This window comes from Crocodylus siamensis, chromosome 1 (assembly GCF_052110815.1).
Source record: "Crocodylus siamensis isolate JL-2025a chromosome 1, ASM5211081v1, whole genome shotgun sequence".
Lineage (NCBI taxonomy): Eukaryota > Metazoa > Chordata > Crocodylia > Crocodylidae > Crocodylus > Crocodylus siamensis.
This window is the reverse complement of record NC_143395.1, coordinates 3,653,352-3,674,775: the sequence shown is the minus strand read 5'-3', so window position 1 is coordinate 3,674,775 and position 21,424 is coordinate 3,653,352. Positions and strand designations below refer to the sequence as shown.

Sequence of the window (21,424 nt, the reverse complement as noted above, 5' to 3'; positions counted from 1 at the left end):
TAGGACAAGGACTCGAGACGAAGACAACGAGGTCTAATAGGAGGAATAGTGCCATGTCCAAGTCCATGCTGACAGGCAATGGCCAGCATGGGACACACAGCACCTCCCCTCCTGTTCTCCCATCTAACCTCGAGAAAACTCTCCCTCCATCATGACTTTTGCTGCTGTATCAGGGCTGAGATCAGCCCTTCCTTTTTCTTAGTTTGCTGAATTTAATTTCCAATCAATGCGCCAGCACTAGGTCTTTTCCCACTCTTCCTTTCCCGCTATCCTATAACCAAGTAGGACTGAGAGTATTTCTCCATATCACATTTTTTTCATATGCATGAAAGAGGTGAGGGGAATCCTAGTGCTTGAATAATGTGCTGAAAACCAGATGAACCATTAGCTATTATCCTGTCAGGAACAATCCCACGTTGGCCCTGGGGGCTTGGGCTGTGCATACCCTGACAAGCCCTTTTCATCTCTAATTGTTTGGATCCCCTTGTTTTCTGAAAGCCTTCTGCCAGCTGCAGATGGATGCCCAGACCTTTCAGAGACCAAGCCGTTATCCAGCCTGCCGGGTATCGATGTCAGTACAGTGTGCTCGGTTTTCCTGCTTGCTGCTGCTGCCATCAAGATGTGCTGGCTCCCAGGAAACAAATGCACTGCTCCTGAGCCTCACACGTTGGCTTCCAGTTTGCAGCTCCTTGCCCTTCTTGCCGCCATTCATAGCCCTGTAGGAAGGGTGTGAAATCCCACCTATAAAGAAGGGAAGTTCCCCTTGCAGTCACTTTACCCGTCTGTAAGTGATGTCACAGGCTCACTGGAAGGGGAGAATGAGGTTTAGTCTGTCTCTTCTAGGCATGCCAGACCCAGCTCCATTGCCCGAGCTTCCCAAACGGTCTGCTGTGCACCCACACCTGGGGATACCAGATGGAGCGGGCAGGCGGGGTCCCCAGGCCTCGGCTCTATGCTGTCACCACCCAGAAAGCTGACCCCAGCCCAGTCCTTCATCCCCTCCACCCAGCCAAGCCACTTAGGAAATTGTGGTGAGATGCTGCGGTTTGGGGAAGCAGCCCCGGGGGGGGGGGGGGGGTGCTGACCCAGCCCATGACAACCCTAATGGGTTCTTAGATGGGCATCAGAAGGACACCAGCCCTCCAACTGTCGATGCTGACTTGTTGCAGAGTCGCTTGGATGGACTGGTTGTGTTCAAGTCGGCAGGCCCGGGTGAGCTTCGTCTGAGAGTACTGAAGGAATTGGCTGGTGTCGTAGCAGAACCGCCGGCACGGCTGTCTGAGCGCTCGTGGCCCTCGGGTCAGGTCCCGAAGGACTGCAAAAGGGCCAGCGTAGTCCCTATTTTTAAGATGGGGAGAAAGGAGGATCCAAGTGATTATAGGCCAGTCAGTCTCACCTCCGTCCTTGGAAAGGTCTTTGACAAGATTATGAAAGATCGTATTTGTGGGAGTCCAGTGGGAAAACTAATGCAGCGGGGCAACCAGAATGGATTTGTAGCAGGTAGATCATGCCTGCCCGATCTGGTTTCGGTTTACGACAGGGTCACAAAACATGCAGACGCAGGAGTAGAGGGGGGTGTCATTTTCTTGGACTTTAGAAAGGCCTTCGATATGGCATCTCATCCCATTCTCATAAATAAATTAAGAGGCCGTGACATAGATGCTTACATGATCTGGTGGGTGGCAAACTGGCTTGGGGGTCACACCCAGCAAGTGGTAGTAGACGGGTCGGTGTTGACCTGGAAGGATGTGGGCAGCGGGGTCCCACAGTTCGGTCCTTGGACCTGCGCTCTTCAATGTCTTCATCAGTGACTTGGATGTGGATGTGAAGTGTCCAAGTTTGCAGACGATACTAAATTGTGGGGTGAAGTGCCCACTCCGGAGGGTAGGGAACGATTGCAGGCAGACCTGGGCAGGTTGGAAAAGTGGGCAGTACACAGTAGGATGCAGTACAACAAGGACAAGTGCAAGGTGCTGCACATAAGGTGCAAAAATATCCAGCACGTCGACTGGCTGGGAAGTGACCCTCTCAGCACAGATGCAGAAAGGGATCTCGGAGGCACAGCGGACTCCAAGATGAACACGAGTCGTCAGCGTGACGAAATCATCAGGAAAGCTAACCGCACTTTATCATGCACCAGCAGATGCACGACAAATAGATCCAAGGAGGAGATACTTCCCCTCTACACGGCGTTGGTCAGACCACAGTTGGAGTCCTGCATCCAGGTTTGGGTGCCGCACTTCAAGAAGGAAGTTGATAGACTCGAGAGGTCCAGAAGAGACCACTTGTATGGTCAGGGGCTTGCAGGACAAGCCCTAAGAGAAGAGACCGAGTGACCAGGACCTCTTCAGCCTCCGCAAGAGAAAGCTGAGAGGTGACCTTGTGGCCGCCTACAAATTCATTAGGGGGACGCAGCAAGGGATTGGAGATGCGCTGTTCACCAGGGCGGCTCTTGGGGTCACAAGGAGCAATGGTCACAAACTGACAGAGAGCAGATTTAGGCTAGAGATCAGGAAAAACTTCTTCACAGTGAGGGGGGCCAAAATTTGGACTGGGCTCCCAAGGGAGGTGGTGCTCTCCCCTGCCCCAGGGGGGTCTCTAAGAGAAGGCTGGATGGGCATCTGGCCAGGGTCATCTGATCCCAGCACTTTCCTGCCCAGGCAGCGGGTCGGACTTGATGATCTGTTGAGGTCCCTTCTGACGCGAGCATCTATGAATCTAGGAATCTGTGAACTCACCAAAACTTTCAAAGTGGCCCTCCAGCCCAAATAATTGCCCACCCCTCTGCTAGATACACCCCCAGCTGGTCTGAAAACCCTCATCTTTGCAGGGTGGTGAAAACCTGCAACCTGTGCTGAGTCCAGGCTCTGATATCTGTGTGTGGAAGGGCTCTGCCCCACTCATAACAGCTAAAGTCCTCCCCACCAATGTCCTTCACAGCAGGCTCAGGCTTAGAGCCTGGAAATGAATACATTTGCATGTCTGACTAATGCATTTTGCCCCTGGAGACTTGTAATTAGAGTGAATCTTGTTGCTTCTGGCGGGCTCCTGCTGGATGTACCCTCCACCCACCTCCGTGTGTGGCCGAGCCCTCAGCACATCACTCAGTAACCTGGTTCATGCCAGGAGCGCCGGCGGCGCTGCGGGTCCTGACAGGCATCCAGATTGCCGCACCGGTGACAAGCTGCAGCCTGCTCTAGCTAGAGGTTTGCTTCCCTCTACTGGAGGCTCTGCCATATTTTCTGGTTCAAAGCAATGGCATCTAGCAGGGACACGCTATTCCCTAAGCCAGTCTTGGACCCTGTAGGTCTGTGCTGGGGGTGCCACGCCATGCTGTCCCGGACGTGACACCCGGGCGACCCTCCTTGCTCAAGCTCAGAGAGTTGCTGGGCACATCCCGCTCTCAGCTTCGTTAGGGAAACGGGGTTTGGGCTGCAGCTCCTTCCTGTCTACGTGCTATGGGGCCGGATCAATGGCCATGGCATGCGCACCCGAGACCCTGCTGGATCTCACAGAAGCATCAAGGGGCCCTCGGGGAAGAGGGTGCAGGCCAAGTCACTGTCTCCCCCAGAGGTATGAGGTTCAGCTAAAATTGGACCATATTTCAGCTGGAACGTCTTGTTTTTAGGGATTTCCCCCCTCCACACACAGAGAAACCACTCAGAAGTGGACTGGTTTTGCCCCCCCTTTTTACAGCAATTGATCTTGGGTCTGGAAGAGAGCATGGAAAGGTTCATGCCCCAAGAGGAGTGTTTGGAGATATTACGGATAAGTGGAAAGGCAGAGATACATGGGGAAATCCAGACTCGTAGCATGCTTCAGGGCCCTGTGTTATGAGCCGCACGCTTTTTCAGTCGCTGCCAGACAGAGATGATCCTTCCCGCTGTGTCTACTATTCATCCTTGTAACAACCCTGCATGGCAGAGCAGCGCTGTCGTCCCTGCGTTACAAAAAGGAAACTGAGGCACGCTGTCATCAAAAACCAGACACGCAGGGTCTTAGACAAAGCTGCCAATTTAGGAGCCCAATGCCAACACTCAGCTCCTGGTCTCAGAGGATGCCTCAGCCTGGAGAGGGCTCCAGAGAAGGCGCAGCCCTGGGTGGGGGGTCATGAACACCTTTCATCCACTAACTCAGTGGTTTGAATGCTCCCCTGGAAGGTGAAAGACCTGCATTCAACTTCTTTTGCCTGCCAAGAGTGTCAGGAGACCAAAGGGCCATATACTTTCTGAGCCAGGACATATTTAACTGTTTCATGCAAACCAAAATAGCATCAGCTGGAGGGAATAAGAGCAGCCTTTAGCGTTGAACACAAGTTCAAAGCCCCATAGGGAGGGGTGAGAGTTGGACTCCTCACTTCTATAGATGCCCTAACCCTAAGGACCTACATAAAAGGAGGAGGCTTCTCCAGGATGCCACCACTGGCTTCCTTTTGCAAAAAAAAAAAAAGAGCTAAGGTCTCCTTTGCCCTTGAAATAAAGAGTTTAGTTCCTCCCTTTAGGATACGCCTCTGGGCAGCAAATCGTCCCTCAGCCCGGAGAGTGCCAGTATGCAAGACAAAGCCCCAGCCCTTAGGCCGCTGTCTGCTTAATGCTCTAGCAGCCATCAAAAAGGCAAACAAAATGTTAGGGATTATTAAGAAGGGAATAGTGAACAAAACAGAAAGTATCATCGTGTCCCTTGATAAATCCGTGCTGCATCCACATCTTGAATACTATGCCCAATTCTGGTCTCCACATCTCCAGAAGGATCACAAGAGACAGTCCAGAGAAGGGCAACAAGGATGATTTGTGGTATGGAGGGGCTTTCACATGAGGAGAGACTAAAGAGGCCAGGCCTATTCATTTTAGAAAGGAGATGCTGGAGGGGGGACATGATACATGATACTAAACGGTGAAGATAAAGTCCACAGAGATGCGTTATTTCGGGTCTCTCGCAATGCAAGAACTAGGGGGTGACAAAAAGAAACTGGTAGGTTGGAAGTTTAAAACTAACAAAAGGAAGTTCTTGTTCGCGTGGCGTGTAATTAAAGGGTGGATCCCATTGCCACCAGATGTTGTGGAAGCTGGCAGTTTAACCAGATTCAAAAAGGGAGCGGATGCATTCTTGGAGGAAAGGAGCACCAGTAGCTATTAAGCCTGGGAGCTAGGGACACAGCCTCGACATCAGAACTGCCTAGGCCTTAAATGCTGGAGGCTGCAAGTGGGAGAGAAACAGTGAAAAAAACCTTGGCTCATACCTTGCTCGCTCTCCCTTGCACCATCCACTCTCTGCTGCTGTGTGACACAGGAGACTGGGCGAGACGGACCCACGGTCTGACCCCGTGCATGGCAGTTCTTAGGTTTGTATGGGGTCTGTGCACCCCAGTTTCCAGTGCCTGAGTCTCCCTAGGCTTGCTATAGTTGGCGGTGGGGCTGATCCTGCTTTGAGCCAAGGTTGGTCTAGATGTGGCCTCCTGAGGTCCCTTCCAAGCCTCATTTTCTATGATCCTATGATTATATTAGAGTGCCTAGAAGCCTAACCTGGATGCTAGGTTAGCTAGATGCCCAGAAATTAAATATGGGGACAAATAACACCACCTTGGGGATCTAATATATGATGAGGCAAGAGTTGGGATTTTTGAAGCAGACAGATGACTTCCAGTAGGAGTTGGTGGTTTAACTCCTGCCAGTCCCAGCAAGTAATACTGTGCTAAGGTGTCCCCATCCAGCTGCTGATTATAATGCTCCCTGGCGTCCTTCAGCTGGAGACTGCCCTGAATGCTGCACAAGAGTATTTTAAAATGTGCATGAATGCTCTTGGGCATTTCCAGATATGATCAGATAAGGAGGTCATCACATGGGCTAGTGAAACAGGAGGCTGCTATGGAGAATCAGTGTGGTCTGGAATAGCAACTAGCTGACAGATGCCACTAGCAGAGAGAGGCTTAATCCTGCCAAGATGCTGATCAAAGTTTGCAGTACCCCTAGCTCCTACCAATCCAAGGGGGCATTGGAGGTCCCTAGCAGGTAATGCATTTGCGAGGGGCTTGCCTGTACCCCCATGTATTTAGGGCAATTTCAGATCCTCCTATATGGCAACTGGGCCAGAAAATAACCCGGCACGTTGCGACACAGCAGGACATCTCTCAGGTGTGTTGAGCAAGTACCTTCTGCTGAAAACCACTGGTAGATGCAGTCATACCATGGGTAATCCTAGTTTGGCTTTATATGGTGCTTTGGTTTCTAAAGTTTCCCAATGCTGCGTCAGTAAATTATCCCAATTTGACAGATAAGCAGAGAGCGGTTCCATATTCATCCCAGCTCACACATCCAGTCAAGAAAAGGGCAGTTTACGGACGAAGCAAGCCTGAGCTTTGGATGGTCCTGCTATTATCCTACCCCAGGACATAGCGCAGAAGACCTTGTACCTGGAGATTGCAGGGCACTTCACAAAAAAACTAGCAAGGAGCTCACTAGCTTCCCGTGCAAGATCAGTCTTGCAGGTGGGAAACTGAGGCAGTGAAGGCAGATGCAGGGGATGCCCACACTGCGTCTGCAGCATTTCCAGGGAAGGACATTCCCCAACACCCCCCACCCAATCCCATGTGCCCTATGTGGACATGTGGTGGTGAAGTGACTCTTCGGGACCTCAGTCTCCAAGCTAACTGTCCAGCCTAAATTCTCTTCCCCATTTCACTCCTCTATGCTTTGGTGTCCCTGTAGCAATCCTTAATGCAGCCCAGGATGCTGTTAGTCTTCTTGGCAACAAGGGCACGCTGCTGGCTCATGTTCAGCTCATTGTCCACTGTCACCCCCAGGTCCTTTGCTGCAGAGCTGCTGCCCGGCTAGTCACCCCCAGCCTGTCCTGGTGCATGGGGTTGTTCCCTCTTAAATGCAGGACTTCGCACTTGTCCTTGTTGAACCTCATGAGATTTCTTTTTGCCCAATCCTCCAATGTGTCTAGGTCACTCTGAATCCTAGCCCTTCCCCGCAGTGCATCTACGACTCCCCCCAGCTTGGTGCAGGCTTGCTGAGGCTGCACTCTGTGCCATCTTCCAGGTCAGCGTTGAAGATATTAAACAAAGCCGGAGGCAAGCCTGCATTTTAAACATGTGCCACTGCAACACAGTTGTCATCTCCGTTGTTATTTGCTGAGCAAAGAGGCCTCGCGATTCAAGGTAAACACTGACTGATGCTCATTAGCACGGTGCTGCTGCTAAAACGACAGGATTGGGCTCCTAACCCATCTTGCTTCTTGCCCTCATATGTGAAGGGTCTGCCTGGGGATATCTCTCTGTCCTGCACATATCTATATGCTAGAAGGGGAATGTCTGTAGGTTGTATTTTCCCACTTCCTCATGAGATCTCCCCAATACCGGGCATAATTTGGCTCATAGCACTCAACTCTTCAGCCTCATTTGGTAGGGCAAGTGCTACATAAAGCCAATGACTTATTAACAAATAAGTATCAAGATGGCATCATCATCGATCCCTTTTTTGTAATAAAGCAATTTAGATATCAATTTAGGGCTTGGTCTGAAGCCCCTTGAAATCACCAGGGAGTGTGTGTTTTGGCAGCTGTGAACACATTAAATTGAAATCCATTGTGCAAATAAATGAAAGATGATGATTAACAGAATATGAACAGAAGGGCAGGGCAGGACCCACGATTACGGTAGTACAAGTTCTCCAGCCTCTTGTGAGTGCCTGCGTGTGTTTGCACGTGCGCATATTGATTTACTATGTAAGTCAATTTTCAACTACCTCTTGCTAGAATCTCTCACTCATGTTTCAAACCAGATGGAGGGTCATTTAAATAGGTAGAGGTCTGCGTGCTTTGCTTATATGCCATTAGGGCCCTCCTCCGTGGCCACCTGTGTAGATCTTATTGCAAGTCCAAATCCTAAACGCATTAGGTAGGACAACAGTCCCACGGGATAGGGGCAACGGCTGAACTTTGCAGCTGCTCAGAGGGCTTGGGCCCATGCTTATATGCATAACCCACATTCGTGTTAGTGAGCACAAGGAGCGGACGAGCCCTGCAGCAGTGGGACCTACTTGAATGTGGTATAGAGCTACCCTTGGGGAAAAAGTGGGTAAAATGACACAGATGAGAGTTACACCAGTGTAAGTGGTGTGTGACTTGAGCTACTCTGGGATAGTCATAGAGGCAACCCTGCTCCCTGACCCCCTAAGGGTAAGGCTCTGGGATAGCACTGATGCTGAGAAGCCGTCTTGGAGGAACCGGACGCCTATCCATCCCGGAGCAATGGTATCAATGACAACACGGTACAGCACAGATGGAAATGGCAGCGACGTGCAAATGCCCTGGTCCATAGGAGCTTAGAGCCCCTTCCAGGCATCGCTGACCTTATCTTCACAGCACCCCAGAGGGGCTCTGTCAAACAGCCTTGCTTTACCCAAGGGGAAACTGAGGGATGCAGCAGTTATTCCCTGTTTTACCTATGTGAGCCTGTAATTCATAAGCAGCTTTAATTTCACCACCTGCACCAAAACCTTTCTGCCTATGCCACTCCACCAAATCTGAGCACTAGGAGGAAGAGGCGCCCTGGCCCATTGCTTCCCGGCCCACTCCTACCTCAGGATTTGTCTACATGGGAAAAAAAATTAATCTGAATGAATTGGAAGTGGATTAGATCCCAGGCAGATGAAGCGCAGAATACCGGTTCGCCCAGGAGATAATCGAAAGACAGCTTGCAACCAATTTGGGTGATAATAATCACCTATTACGCATAACAACGCATCGCATCATGTTTATGATCGTGCATGATAATTTGGCTTGGTGGTGACCTCCTAAAAGCTGCACCAAGTCTTAACATGACCTGGAGCCTTTCCTTGCAGATGATCTCTGTCTCAAGGGAACGGATCATTTAGAAAACCCACACTGCTATCCTCTGAGCTCCTCGACAGGGGAAGATGGCTTATAGACAGCTTATAAAATGGCTTATTCACATTTTGCCCTTTCTTTGCAACTGATCCACAAAAAGACTTGGATTTTCCCACACCTCTTTGGAAGAAGGACTGCGTTAGGTGAAAGCACGGCAGTTCGTGGGTGGCTTCAGACCTGTTTGCTGCATCGGTGTCTGGGAGACCTCTGGTGTATGCTTAGTCCCACATGTGACAATGGGATTAGCATGAGTATTTGAATTGCGAATGCCAAGAACAGGCCAGGCTACCATTGTGCTGGGTGCTGTACAAACGCCGAACAAAAAGGCGGTCTCCCCTCCGCATGAATGAATGCATGAAATGAGCAGGGAAATCAGAGGACATCATCATTGTGCACCCATATGCTGATGGCACACTTGCATGGATATTTGCAAGATTTCCTGAGAATAATAAATTAAAAAAACAAAAAAAAATCTATGATCTCCTTTCCACCCCAGACAGATTTGCCATATTTGGAGGTCAGGAAGGAATTTTCCCCCCGTGGTCAGACTGGTTCAGGCTGCGAAGGGTTTTGCCTTCCTCTGTGTCAGTGGGACTTGGCCCTCTGATTGGGATCTCTTGAGCATATTATAACAACCTTTTACAGAAGCAGGAAATTGTCCCCCTGCCATTGCCCCCCTGCTTTACCTGTGACAGGTTCAGGTGTGATGTCTTGTGTCATGTCAGGGTTGACAGCAGTTTCCCGAAGATTAGATTATAGATCTGTAGAGGATGGTTTGGACAGGGCTGATCCTGCCGCAGGCAGGGGGTTGGGCTAGATGAGTACAGAGGTCCCTTTCAGCCCGACTTCTCTAGGATGGCTAATTAGGCTGGTTCAGGGTTTGTATCTGAATGCTTGATTGAGATTTCCATTAAAAAATATAATGCCCGCTTTAAAAAAAATAAATAAAAATTAGCATTTGGCTGAGGGATGCAGTTGTGAACCAGAACTGAAACGATCGTTGCAAGGATGGTTTTGCCGCCTGAACGCGCTGGGCCGGATCTTCAAACCTTCCAAATCTCCAAAGGATCTGAGAGCACGAGCCCTGTCTGCTCGCAGTTGGGCTGTGTCATTGCGGTTATTTCGTGTTTGCATTATCATATGAGCCCCAGCCAGGAACCGGGGCCTCACTGTGCTCGGTGCTGTACGATACAGGACAAAAAGCCTGGGAAGGAACTCACCCTCCAGCTCAGACTGGCAAGGACCATGGCCTTTTGCCTTCATCTGTGGCATGAGGCATGGTCCTCTTCCTTGGATCATCAGAGCTAACACGCTCCCTGCCATTGCGGGGCTAAGGCAGTGGTTCTCAATTTCTTTAGACTCCAGCACCCCTCATCAGACTCAAGGCCCCCCTTGGGAAGTGCCAGCTCTTGGCTTTCACATATTTTTTGGCTGGAAAAATGCTAAGGCAATTCTTCTGGTGCAAATAACTCAGCCCACAGCAGGTCACAATAATCTGGCCCCTCTGGATTCCTGTTCGAAACAGAGCCCGTTTCGTGGCTGCAGACCACAAGGGAATAGGAGTGGATGCTGATGGACAAGTGGATGCTTGTGAACCCAGGGGACCTCTTTTAGACCCCCTCTGATAGTCCCTTAATCACTTGTGATGCTTGTGGAAATCACCCCTGCGGCTACAGTTTTCTAACAAGCCCCCTGTTTGTCCCGTCCCCCTGCCCCCCACCACAACACACACACTTTCCTGGGGATACCCACCCGTGTGACATGTATTGCAAAGCTCTGGCCGCTGCCGGGATGAAGATGGGCCACTGTGTTCCCATGAATGGCATCACCGTGGCTCATCCACGTGTCAGAGGCCATGTACCGCTCAGGGAGATCCTTCTCCTGTACTGGCAACAGGATCCCACTTTATGGGATCAGGGGCACCCTGACAACCTCGCTTGAGGTGCTGTGATGTGAGGCTGCAAGGAGAAACAGGGATGTTTTTCTCTGCCATGTGCAAAGGCACCCTGGGAGGAGACCATGTGTTGCTCCCCACTCCCAAGCTCTAAAGCAGCTTGGCAGCATGAAGGGAATGAAGTTCAGACACGCAGCGTTTCCCCCTTCGCCGCACTGGCATCTGCCAGGCTGCAGGCCCAACCAGGGACTGAGATCCTGCAAAGGCCACAGCCCTTGGACAGCAAGGCAGGAAGGGGAGGATAGCTAGACAGGTTCCCAAGTGTTAACACACGGATGAAATTCAAGGTGGCACCCGGCGTCTGCTGCGCCAGACTCAAAAATGCCCTTCCACGTGCACTGATGCCATGCGGCTTTGTGGGCTCAGGGCGGAGGTGGCTGCCAGCCCTTCTGGGTGCTTCTCTGTCTCTGAGGCCGCATGAAATGATGACACTGCTGCAGCTGACATGGGATTTGCACTGTCCGCAAACCAATTGCACTGGCGTTGGAAGGGAGCCCTTAATAAGGATAGCTGCATGCAGCGGGCAGCTATTGCAAGGCTGGGCACTAGATGGCAGGACAGCAGGTGGTACCTGTTTGCCTGGTGTCACTATCCCGGGATGGATGCAGACAGATAACCCCTGGAGCAGTGAAATCATTTTACCCCTGGAGTGATCCCCTATGAGACTGGGCAGAATTACCCTAGAGATCCCTGTCTGCAATCTGCTTTACTGGTGCAAAGCCTTATTACACTGCTATAATTAGGGGGGCTGGACCCGATGATCTGTAAGGTGCCTTCCAACCCCCGAAACTATGAAACAAGTGTCATGTCTCCAGGCCTGGAGATGGGAAGCCTCGTTAGCACCTTCCCAATCAAAACACAGCGACAGACTGGGAGTCTGGGAAGGTTTTTTTGCTAGTAGAGCCCATAACACTGTTCCACTAACTAGTGCAGACACGGGCCTGGGCTAGAAGCAAGTTTTCACTCAGGACAGTTTGACGGGCCTTTGTGCAACCAATATGCAGGGATGAAAGCAATCCCCAAAAGCTGTGCAAAATGTCAGAGGTCCCAGGGCTTCCAAAGCATCACATCTAGTATGGAAGAGGGACAGCATGGGCGAGGGACCAAAGAACTAGCATGGAAGAGGGACTGCCTGGGCTGGCACCAGAGTTTTCAATAGGTTTCCAAGGGTGAAAAAGCCTTGAGGCAAGCTTCCTTGTCTATGGGGAAGCATGCTGTAGCACGCAGGTGAGGGGCAAGTAGCGCTGCTGTAGCATGCAGGTGAGGGGCAAGCAGCGCTGCTGTAGCATGCAGGTGAGGGGCAAGTAGCTTTGCTGTAGCATGCAGGTGAGGGGCAAGCAGCGCTGCTGTAGCACGCAGGTGAGGGGCAAGCAGCGCTGCTGTAGCACGCAGGTGAGGGGCAAGCAGCGCTGCTGTAGCATGCAGGTGAGGGGCAAGCAGCGCTGCTGTAGCACGCAGGTGAGGGGCAAGCAGCGCTGCTGTAGCACGCAGGTGAGGGGCAAGCAGCGCTGCTGTAGCATGCAGGTGAGGGGCAAGTAGCTTTGCTGTAGCACGCAGGTGAGGGGCAAGCAGCGCTGCTGTAGCACGCAGGTGAGGGGCAAGTAGCGCTGCTGTAGCACGCAGGTGAGGGGCAAGCAGCGCTGCTGTAGCACGCAGGTGAGGGGCAAGCAGCGCTGCTGTAGCACGCAGGTGAGGGGCAAGTAGCGCTGCTGTAGCACGCAGGTGAGGGGCAAGCAGCGCTGCTGTAGCACGCAGGTGAGGGGCAAGCAGCGCTGCTGTAGCACGCAGGTGAGGGGCAAGCAGCGCTGCTGTAGCATGCAGGTGAGGGGCAAGCAGCGCTGCTGTAGCATGCAGGTGAGGGGCAAGTAGCGCTGTGAACAGGAGTCCTGTGGCGGCTGGTCCCCCACAGAGGGGTATGTCCTGTGTCTCGGGGTAGGTTATGCCCTGCAGGATGGCTACACTTTGCAGGTCACCCTGAGGAAAGGGTAATGCCCTGCGGGTCATTTGCGGGTGCCCAAGCAAATGAGAGTCTCTCCTACTGACCCCTGTCTCTTAGTCTCCAGGGGCTTAATGCCTAGGGGGCAATTTGCACACAAGTGCTCCTGGCTCATGCTGAAACGCAACCAGCCCCATCCCAGCCCGCCACCCTCTTTGGCATCCCCCCAGCACCCTACCCCTGCCTGCCTTTCCCGTGCCCTCAGCTGAATCTGGCAGTGTTTAGGACCCAGGCCTGGCGGCTGCTCCCGTCCGGGTCTCCTCTGGGTTATTTCTTGGTGGGAGGTAGGTTCCAGAGCCCGGTGGTATGAATGAAAGAGCGACAGGAAATCTGGACTGAAACGCTCCAACTGGAATAGCTCGGCTGTATCCAGGCAACCGGCCTGACGCAACCACCAAAAAAAAAGGGCCTTAAAAGAAAAAACCACACAGATTTCCAAGGCGAGACAGAGACGAGAGCGAGACGGTAACCTGAAGGCATCGCTGGCAAGCGCTGCGCAAGCAGCACGTTGGGGAGCAGAGGCAGGGGAGCTGGGCGCCCGCATCTGCAGAAGATTCATTGCCCCTGGTAAGTTGGAGGCTTCCCTTTGCTTCTCAGGCACGGGTGGCACTGAGATGTAGTTTTGTGTCGATGCTCAAAAGGGGCCACGAGAGACACTGGCCCTCAGAGATGACCTGGCATGGGTGGAGGGCATCAGCGGGGTGCCCTGGCAGGCCATCCCTCTTCTCGCTCTGTCTCAGGTGAGGTGGTGGGTGTCCGAGGCTGCGAGCAGGGTGAGGAGTGGGGATCAGTAGGAGCTCGGTCGCACGCCCTAGCATCTCTGCTGTGCCGCTGGGGCGCGAGGTCTGGCATCTCCCCTCCACAGACACTTTGCATCCACTGGTGACCTAGGGAATGGGATCGGGGGTAAGGGCGAAATCGTCTGAACTGGCTGCTCTCACCCCAAAAGAGCAGGGGAATGTGGAATGAGATGCTCAGTGAAGCCTGCAAGGGGGACAGATGGCATTTGCAGGCATGGGGACATGGTTGGGGAGGGGGGTCCACTCTGGCAAGGCCACCAGCTATCCACTGAGAGCAGGATCAGCCCCGGTGTAAGGAGGATCATCTGTTGCTGCATCTCCTCCCTGCTGCTGTCGGGCACTGGCAGCTCCTGGGGTGAAATGGGGGATGGTGGTTTGAGGATTGGCAGATGCAGACCCCGCACAGGGGAGGGAGTCGAGCCAGATCCCTTGACTTCTCCAGGACTCTCCACCTGGGGACCAGGCCCCGAGAGACGATTTTAATGCCGGGTGGGGAAAAAAGCAACCGTTGAGAACTTCTGCAAAGCCTTTTATTTCATGGCTTTGGGCTTCCCTAATCATAGCATGATACAACGCTGCTGGTCCACACCCTGTGCAAGCCGCCCAGACGCTCGTGCACGCACGCTCGGAGGGGGACCGCTCTCTGCTGCTCTCTCAACATCTCCGAGCCCTGAAGCCATCACAGGATGGTGCCTCACGTCTGGGCTGGACCCCTGTGACGTACCAGCACCCCTCCAAACCAGCTAACCCCAGGGCATCGGGGGCCACCTGTCCCTCTGCTTTGTTTGCTTTGTTCACCCCGTTCGGTGGTGCAGCCAGGGGTAATCGGGGCCACCCAGCTGCCTGGAGATCCTGGGGATCTGGGTGCTTTCACGGCTAGCGCTTCAAGCATCTGGGGCCGGGGCAGCGCGGAGAAGTGTTTACATGTCTCACCCCCTGCAGTAGCAAGGCTGTGTGCTTCAATGGCAGCTCCGTAGGAAAAAACACGGGATTCCTCGCGCATTGATTTCGGCCCAGGCTCCCAGCTCCTCAGACGCTGGTGGCTCTCAGGGATGCTCAAAGCGGAGCCAGGGAAAGGGGTCCAGTAAGAGCACCCCCACCCCTTTGGGTCTCTTCTGGGGGCTGTCAGCTGTCAGCTTCTCCTCCAAGCAGCGCAGCCCGCATGACAATGCCAGGGACTGCCTGGTAAAGGGATGAATGGGCCACGACGCTTGTAGGATTAGCGCTGGGATCGGCCACAGAGGCACGTAATTGGGCGGGACAGGGGGCACGCCAGGGTAGTTGCGGGAGTCTGTGGGGGCTGAGCCCTGCCCTTGGTTAGGTTTACAAAGGATGCAAAGCCCAGTGCAGCGAGCGGCAGGGAGCCTCTGGCAGGCTGAGGAGCTGTCTTCTCTCCTGCCGACTTCAGCAGGGCTGGTGGGTGCTCAGAGCCGGGCAGGAGGGAGCCCCCAAGGCCAGCCAAGTGCCTCTTCCAAAATAAAAGCCCGGGCCTGTTGCACTTTTGCTGGCATTGAAAAGGAAAAGAACAGCTAATGGGCTGCTCCCATACTCCCTCGCCGCTCCCCCGGGAGAGGAGCCTGCTTCATTCGTGTCCAGCCACTTCCAAAGGGAGTGCAGGGCTTCTTACACTGACCCAGGCAGCTTTCAGTCACACGCCGCATGCACTGTATGTGTGAGGCCAGGAAAATGCAGCTACTTCTGGGGTGGAGAGCATCAGCCGAACAGAGAGCACAATCTGACCCACGTGCTGCTGGGCATCGGTTTTTCCCTCCACGTGATGCCCTTTGGTAAAGTTCAGGCACAACTGGCCGTAGTGGACTGGGACGCCTTCCTCCTGGCACCGTCCACCCTGATGTGGGTGGGGAGGAGCAACGGAGAGAGACCCACAGCCCTCTGCACTGGGGAACTCCCGGGTGGCTTCAGGGCCCTGCCACATATTCATATTCAAGATGGGTGGAAACCAGCTCTAAAGTTTTCACACATTTTCAAGCACTAACATCAGACCCGACTGGCTCTTTTTATAGCTGGATGGACATTTTTATGGCATGATAGTTGCTTTGCACATGTAACCCGTCTGCATTCATTGCACAATTGCCCAGGTATTGTGTAATATATGTCATGTGTGGCAGGGGCCTCGGAGACTCAGTCCTTCGCCCTGTGAGGCACAGACCATTGAATCCCTGCCGTGACTCCACGCGAGGCCCAGACCGTGGACCTGAACTGCAACACAGTCCTTAGAGAGACATCCGGCCCTGAGCTAAAGACCTCAAGCAATCCCCTTGCAGCTTCAGGCCTCTATTTCCCTTGCCCACAGGTCTGCGGGTCAGAGCCTGCTCCTGGCCCGGTGGGTTTTGTACAACACAGGGAGGTGAGGGCTGCCTGCAGGGGCTGGATGGAAGCAGCTGGGGGCTGGAGAGACTGGCCTAGGAGTAAGAGGGAAACGACCTGGGTGAAATGCCAGCCTCTTTGAAACCAGTGGCAAAACTCCCGTTCTTTGGCTGCAGGCTGGGATGTGTGTGCGCACGGCACTGTGGAAGAGGGAGAGGGGGCACTGGAAGATGCACAGAGGTCTTCGTGCAAGCGCTTTGCACAATGACTGCTGAGAGCTGAAGCCAGCACAGAGACATAGTCTAGCATGCAGGGTCTTGCCCTCAGCCGGGTCCAAAGCTGCACGGGTTCAGGATCAGACCAATGCTGGATCTGTGACAGCCCGGGGTCTGCTGCCTGCTCAGACCCTCCTGGGTGACGAAATAAAGCGCTGAGGCCTTCGCTGTCAGCGTCTGTCCAGACTGGCGGTCTCCCCTCCCCGAGCTCCCATAGAGAGGAGCAGACGCACAAAGCCGTGCCAGATCAGTCACACGCAGCTCCCTGGCAGCGCTGGGCTTGCTCTGTCCGTGTTGACTCTGGGCCGCTGGGATAAGGCCGTTCCCCACACTTTTCCCAGCCACCCTTTTCCTTACCGTGTGGCTCCATTTTTGACATCTGTTTTCATTTCCCCTGCCAACCAGAGAGCAACAGAGCAGTGCATGTCCTGCTAGCCCTGCATTGTCCTTCTTTGGACCCTCCTGGTTATTACTGAAGGGAAGCAATAAATGACGGGGCCAAAAGGCAGTGATCAAATACTGTAGAAAGCCCACTTCTTCCCAGTTGCTGGGGAAGCCCATATGGGGCCTGATCCCAGACGTGTAGGAAGCAGGGGATTGCACGTGGCTGTTCAGTGGCATGCAAAGGGCAGTGTTGCTTCAGAGGGGAGCGGGCGTCTTTCAGATGCCAGAGTTATGGGGAGGGAAACAAGCTCTGGGAGCAATAAGTTTATGGGAAGCCGAGTTGGATTCAACCCATAAATAGCACCAGGGCATGGGTTGGCACTTCCTAGGCTTTATTGGAGTTGAGACCAAAGACTGGTGGGAACCAGATGGTGATTGAAATGTCATCGTTATGTGTCATTGTTAACTCTTTCATCATTAGTTTTTATTGCTGCTTGCTTTAGCCTTCCCATCCAGCGAATGTGTTGGGGGATTTTTTTAATAGGAGTAATGGACCTGCAGTAGCATCGAGGGAGGCTAAGCTGAAAGGAAGGACCCGGTTGCACCAGGTGCTGTACAAACCAGACGTAAAAGACAGTCCTGCAAAGAAGAGCCGACGTTCAAATCAGACAGAAAAATTTAGCAGCCTGCTTTTACAGGTTTCTGGTGAAAGGGCAGGACTTACTCTTTGAGGAAAGCCATTTCAGGTCACTTTTACAGTTCCTTCTTGGCTCTGCATGGCAGGTTTCCTCGGACAGATCTTTCCCTGGCTCCATATAGGGTTGTGCCAGCTGACAGTCTGCCTGCGGGAGCGAATTCATTGCAGGGGGAAGGCAAAACCCTGTCCCAATAAAGTGGCCCGTCCCCCCAGCATTCCTAAAGCACTTGCTTCTTAAACATCTTGGCTGTCTAACGATGTAGGTTCACGTGTGTGTGTGCGTGTGCATGTGTAATATCCATGCCGATGAGGAGCGATGGGCCTGTAGAGAGAGGTTGGATCAGCGCTGACCTGCATTAGGCACGCATGAGTTTGCTGCCCCTGAATGGTGCCGCTGTAGGAAGCTTGCTCCTCACGGCCTTTTTCCTGCACCATCCTGTTTTCTCTGTGATCGTGGCCCAATCCAGCCTGCCCTGAGTGGAAAAGATCCCGAAGACGATCATGCACTTTGGAGCTGGCTCTGAGAAGGACTAGCCCTGAGGGCGGGTCCCGCGGGTCCCCCCTGCCTTCAGGCAGAAGGTTGTTCCAGCATGAACAGAAGGGCACGAGGCAAAGGGATAGTGTGTGTGTGTGCCAGGGACATAAAAATAAATCAGCCAGGCCAGTGCTGTGGTATGAGGCAGGGGGAGCAGTTCTCCACGGGGCCTTGAAATGCAGACAGGAGCCCAAACCAGTCTTTTCTCCCTCTGACCTCCCTTGAATAAGACCATCGCTCCCTCTCTGCCTCACCAGTGCTGCGAGTGCTTTGGTGCACAGATGATCTGACAGTGATGTGGTGCCGCTACCCATCCGGTCCCCTGTGATTGCACCAAGGGCACCCAGCTCTGACACCCCTTGCTCAAGCGGCGTAAACTCCTACCCCAGTTCATGGCCATGGGGAGAGGAAGGGGCTATTCAGCACCGAGGCATCAGGATCCTGGCCTGGGAACCACAGGCCCAGTACTCCTGGGATAATTCGCTGTCCCCCATCGCTCCATCTGACCACTATCTCTGCCCCAATAGTTTGGCCACCGTAGTCTGAGACCTGCCTTACACCTCTGCTGTAAGGTCACTGAGTGTAGCTGTGTTGGTCTAAGGACATCGGCAGACAAGGCTCTTTGGGTAAATCCGATATCTTTTATTAGACCGACTCGAATAGTTGGAAAAATTCAGCAGGATTTTTCCAACTATTTGAGTCGGTCTAATAAAAGGCATCAGATTTACCCAAAGAGCCTTGTCTGTAAGGCAGACACTCTCCCCGCGGGGTGTTTGGGCAGTGCCCCGGTCCACGATAACACACAATATTTGCCGCTGTAAGAGCCTTCCACACCGAGCCAGGATGGCCGTATCCAAACGGGGGGTCAGGTGCTGCCATACAGCTCTCCGGCTCCTGGCTGTGGCTGGGGATCCATAGTTTGGAGGTGAGCGCTTGCACCCTTCTCCACAGAGCCGTGGCCCCTAGCCCGTGAGGCTCCCCAGGCATCTGGAGGTTTGGTGGTGGAGGGGTGGTGGCAAGAGTCATCGTCTTGGCTCCCAGAGTGATGGGAATTAATGCAGCCACCACTCCCTTGCTGCCAAATTTCTGGCCTCGTGGGGATCCCCATGGGACAGATGCTGTGGCCGCAGCACACCACTGCATGAGGTCCCTCTGTAGCCAGATCCAGGGCTTGGGACTACACCGGCATATTGTGTCGCACCCATAGATGCATCCCCGTGGCTGGGAGCCAGCCTGCAGATAAAATCATGGAGTCATAGAGATGCAGGACTAGAAGGGACCTCCAGAGGTCCCGTCTAGTCCAAACCCTGCCTGGGGTAAGAGGGGCAAGACTCGCTAGCTTTGGTCCCAGAAGGAGCATTGGCACAGCCCAGCAAAATCCCCAGCCTTGGCTGCAGCCAACCCCAGTGCCTCTGGGGAAGGCTTAAAAACAACCTGACACATAGCAAAAAAGGGGGTTGAAGGCAACCAGCAAAGCCCAGAAGCATGGGAAATACCCGTGGTAGGACATAGGCATCGCTACACCTAGAGCATCCCAAACCAGTGGCTGTCCAACCTCTTCTTGAACACCCCCAGGGGGTGGAGGGTCCACAGCTTTCCTGGGCTACCTCCATGTTGTAAGAGTGAAGAAGTTTTCTCTGGATATCCAGTCTAGACCCAGCACTACTTATCTGACACACAGAGCAGATAGACTGAGCACCACTGGGTTAAGGGATGGGGAAGCTGGTGGAAAGGTAAGTCCTCCTAGCAGCAGCCTCTCTGTTACACGGGGATGCCTTGCCTCTAGCCGTGAGAGCAGATAAGGTGCAACGCCCAGATCCCATTGCCTGCACTGAGCAGCAGAGACCTTCAAATGAGAGTTATTGCCCGTGTTTCATGTTCCCGTCTGGGAAGCTCAGTTGTCCTAATTCATTGCACCCCTCGCGGCATTACTGGGGGTCCATTATATGGAGGCCCTTATAGGAGCATCCACCCAGTGGAGGGTTTTACTGAGTGGGCACTTGCTTGTCTTAAACATTTGGACTCATGCCTGTGGAGGCTGCATTGATTGCACATGCCCACTGCTATTAGATGCCTCTGTCCTGAAGTTTATATGCGTGGTGCTTTCTTGGACGAAACATATGCTCTCCCACGAGCCCAGAGGTCTGGCTGGATTGTGTCCAGATGTTAACTTTTCTAGTCCCAGGAGAGGAAGTTTCTGGGTAAACACGAAGAGCTGTTTGGTAAGCAGTCACTACCTCCCAGCTCTGTGACCTCTCTGGTTAAATTGTGAGTCCATCCAAAACAAAAAGAAACCTATAGGATCCAGCCTCTGACCAAGGCCTGGCCACCCTGCGATTTGAGGTCTAGTGGGTAGAGGGGTGGGTGGAGAGGCAGGACTGTCTTCTTCACTCCGACTGGTAGCATGAGCATGAGCAAGTCGACAAACCTGACAGCACCTTGATGACCCATCTGTCCCGAAATCCTGGTGCCACGTCCATGGCAAGAGCACCACAGATCGAAGTGGGTGCCCAACAATGAGTGCCGTGGAAATGCTGATAGACTCACCACTGTCAACTCTGCACTGCAGGAAGGGAAATAGCAGCAAAGCAGGCTCCATGCCCCAGCACGCACCATGGGTTCCCACTGAGTGGGCGCTGGGGTAGGACGGGGAGTGGATCTTTTTTTGCTATAGCAGGTGCTTGTCAAGCTGGGATATGAATACCCCTGTGAGCATTCAGTGAACTGCTAGAGGGCTCATTGGAGGAAGGACTGGAAAAGGAAAGGGGAAACATAAGGGAAGAAAAAGGGAAAAGAATTAAAAATCGAAGGGCTACTCCACAATCTCTAGGTCAGTGGAGAGCTTGCAATATGACTGTCATAACACCCAGCGTTGCTGTTTTATTATCCATAGCACAGAAACAGTGGGGTACACAGCAGTGTAGTAAGCTTAACAAGGGGTGCGTGACCCCACCAAGAAAAGAGAGCCACTGCACCACGTGGATCCAGAGGGCCGAAGCCTGTGCGGGAGCGTGGGAGCCTGAGCCGTTCTGCCGCTCGTCCTGGTGACTGTGCTTCCAGGAAACCATTTCAGGTGGGCTGAGATTTCCACCCTCAGTGTTTTCCCCTGGTAGGGTCCCTTAGAGTTGTAGGGCCTTTGAGATAGGTGCCATCTCTGTCCTATGCTGGCGCATAAGTATCACAAGGTGGTCCTATCCCCGCCTGGGGTCCTTATGTCTCATCACTATACACATATATACAGAATAACAATGCAGGTGATGATAAATGAAGAGCCTTTCTCTTGTCTCCCTGGGTTTGATTCAGAAGCAAGATCGACACATATGTTTGTAGTGATTCAGCTAATTTGTTTTCTTAAAAACCTGTTGAGCAACATTGGCACACGCCTGTGTGTGTGCATGGATAGTTTGCATACAGAAGTGTATGTGCATGTATTTTACTCCAGAAGCTGAAATGGGGGTGGCTAGTTTCAGATACTGCTGGTAGCTGCCGAGGCTCCAGCTCCTTTTGTTCTGAAATAAGAGTGGCCCCACAGTGTCTTGCACCAAATAGCTTGGTTTTAATTGGCA

The 21,424-nt window shown here is 53.0% G+C and overlaps 1 protein-coding gene across 1 annotated transcript in view; it reads left to right on the top strand.

Annotated features, from left to right (window-relative positions):
• Nucleotides 1–13,261: 13,261 nt before the first annotated feature.
• Nucleotides 13,262–21,424, top strand: part of FAM167A (family with sequence similarity 167 member A) — a 28,195-nt gene continuing 20,032 nt past the window's right edge. Inside the window, exon 1 of the mRNA XM_090028428.1 lies at nt 13,262–13,406. The gene's annotated coding sequence lies outside the window, so the exon portion shown is untranslated. The remainder of the gene's footprint in view (nt 13,407–21,424) is intronic.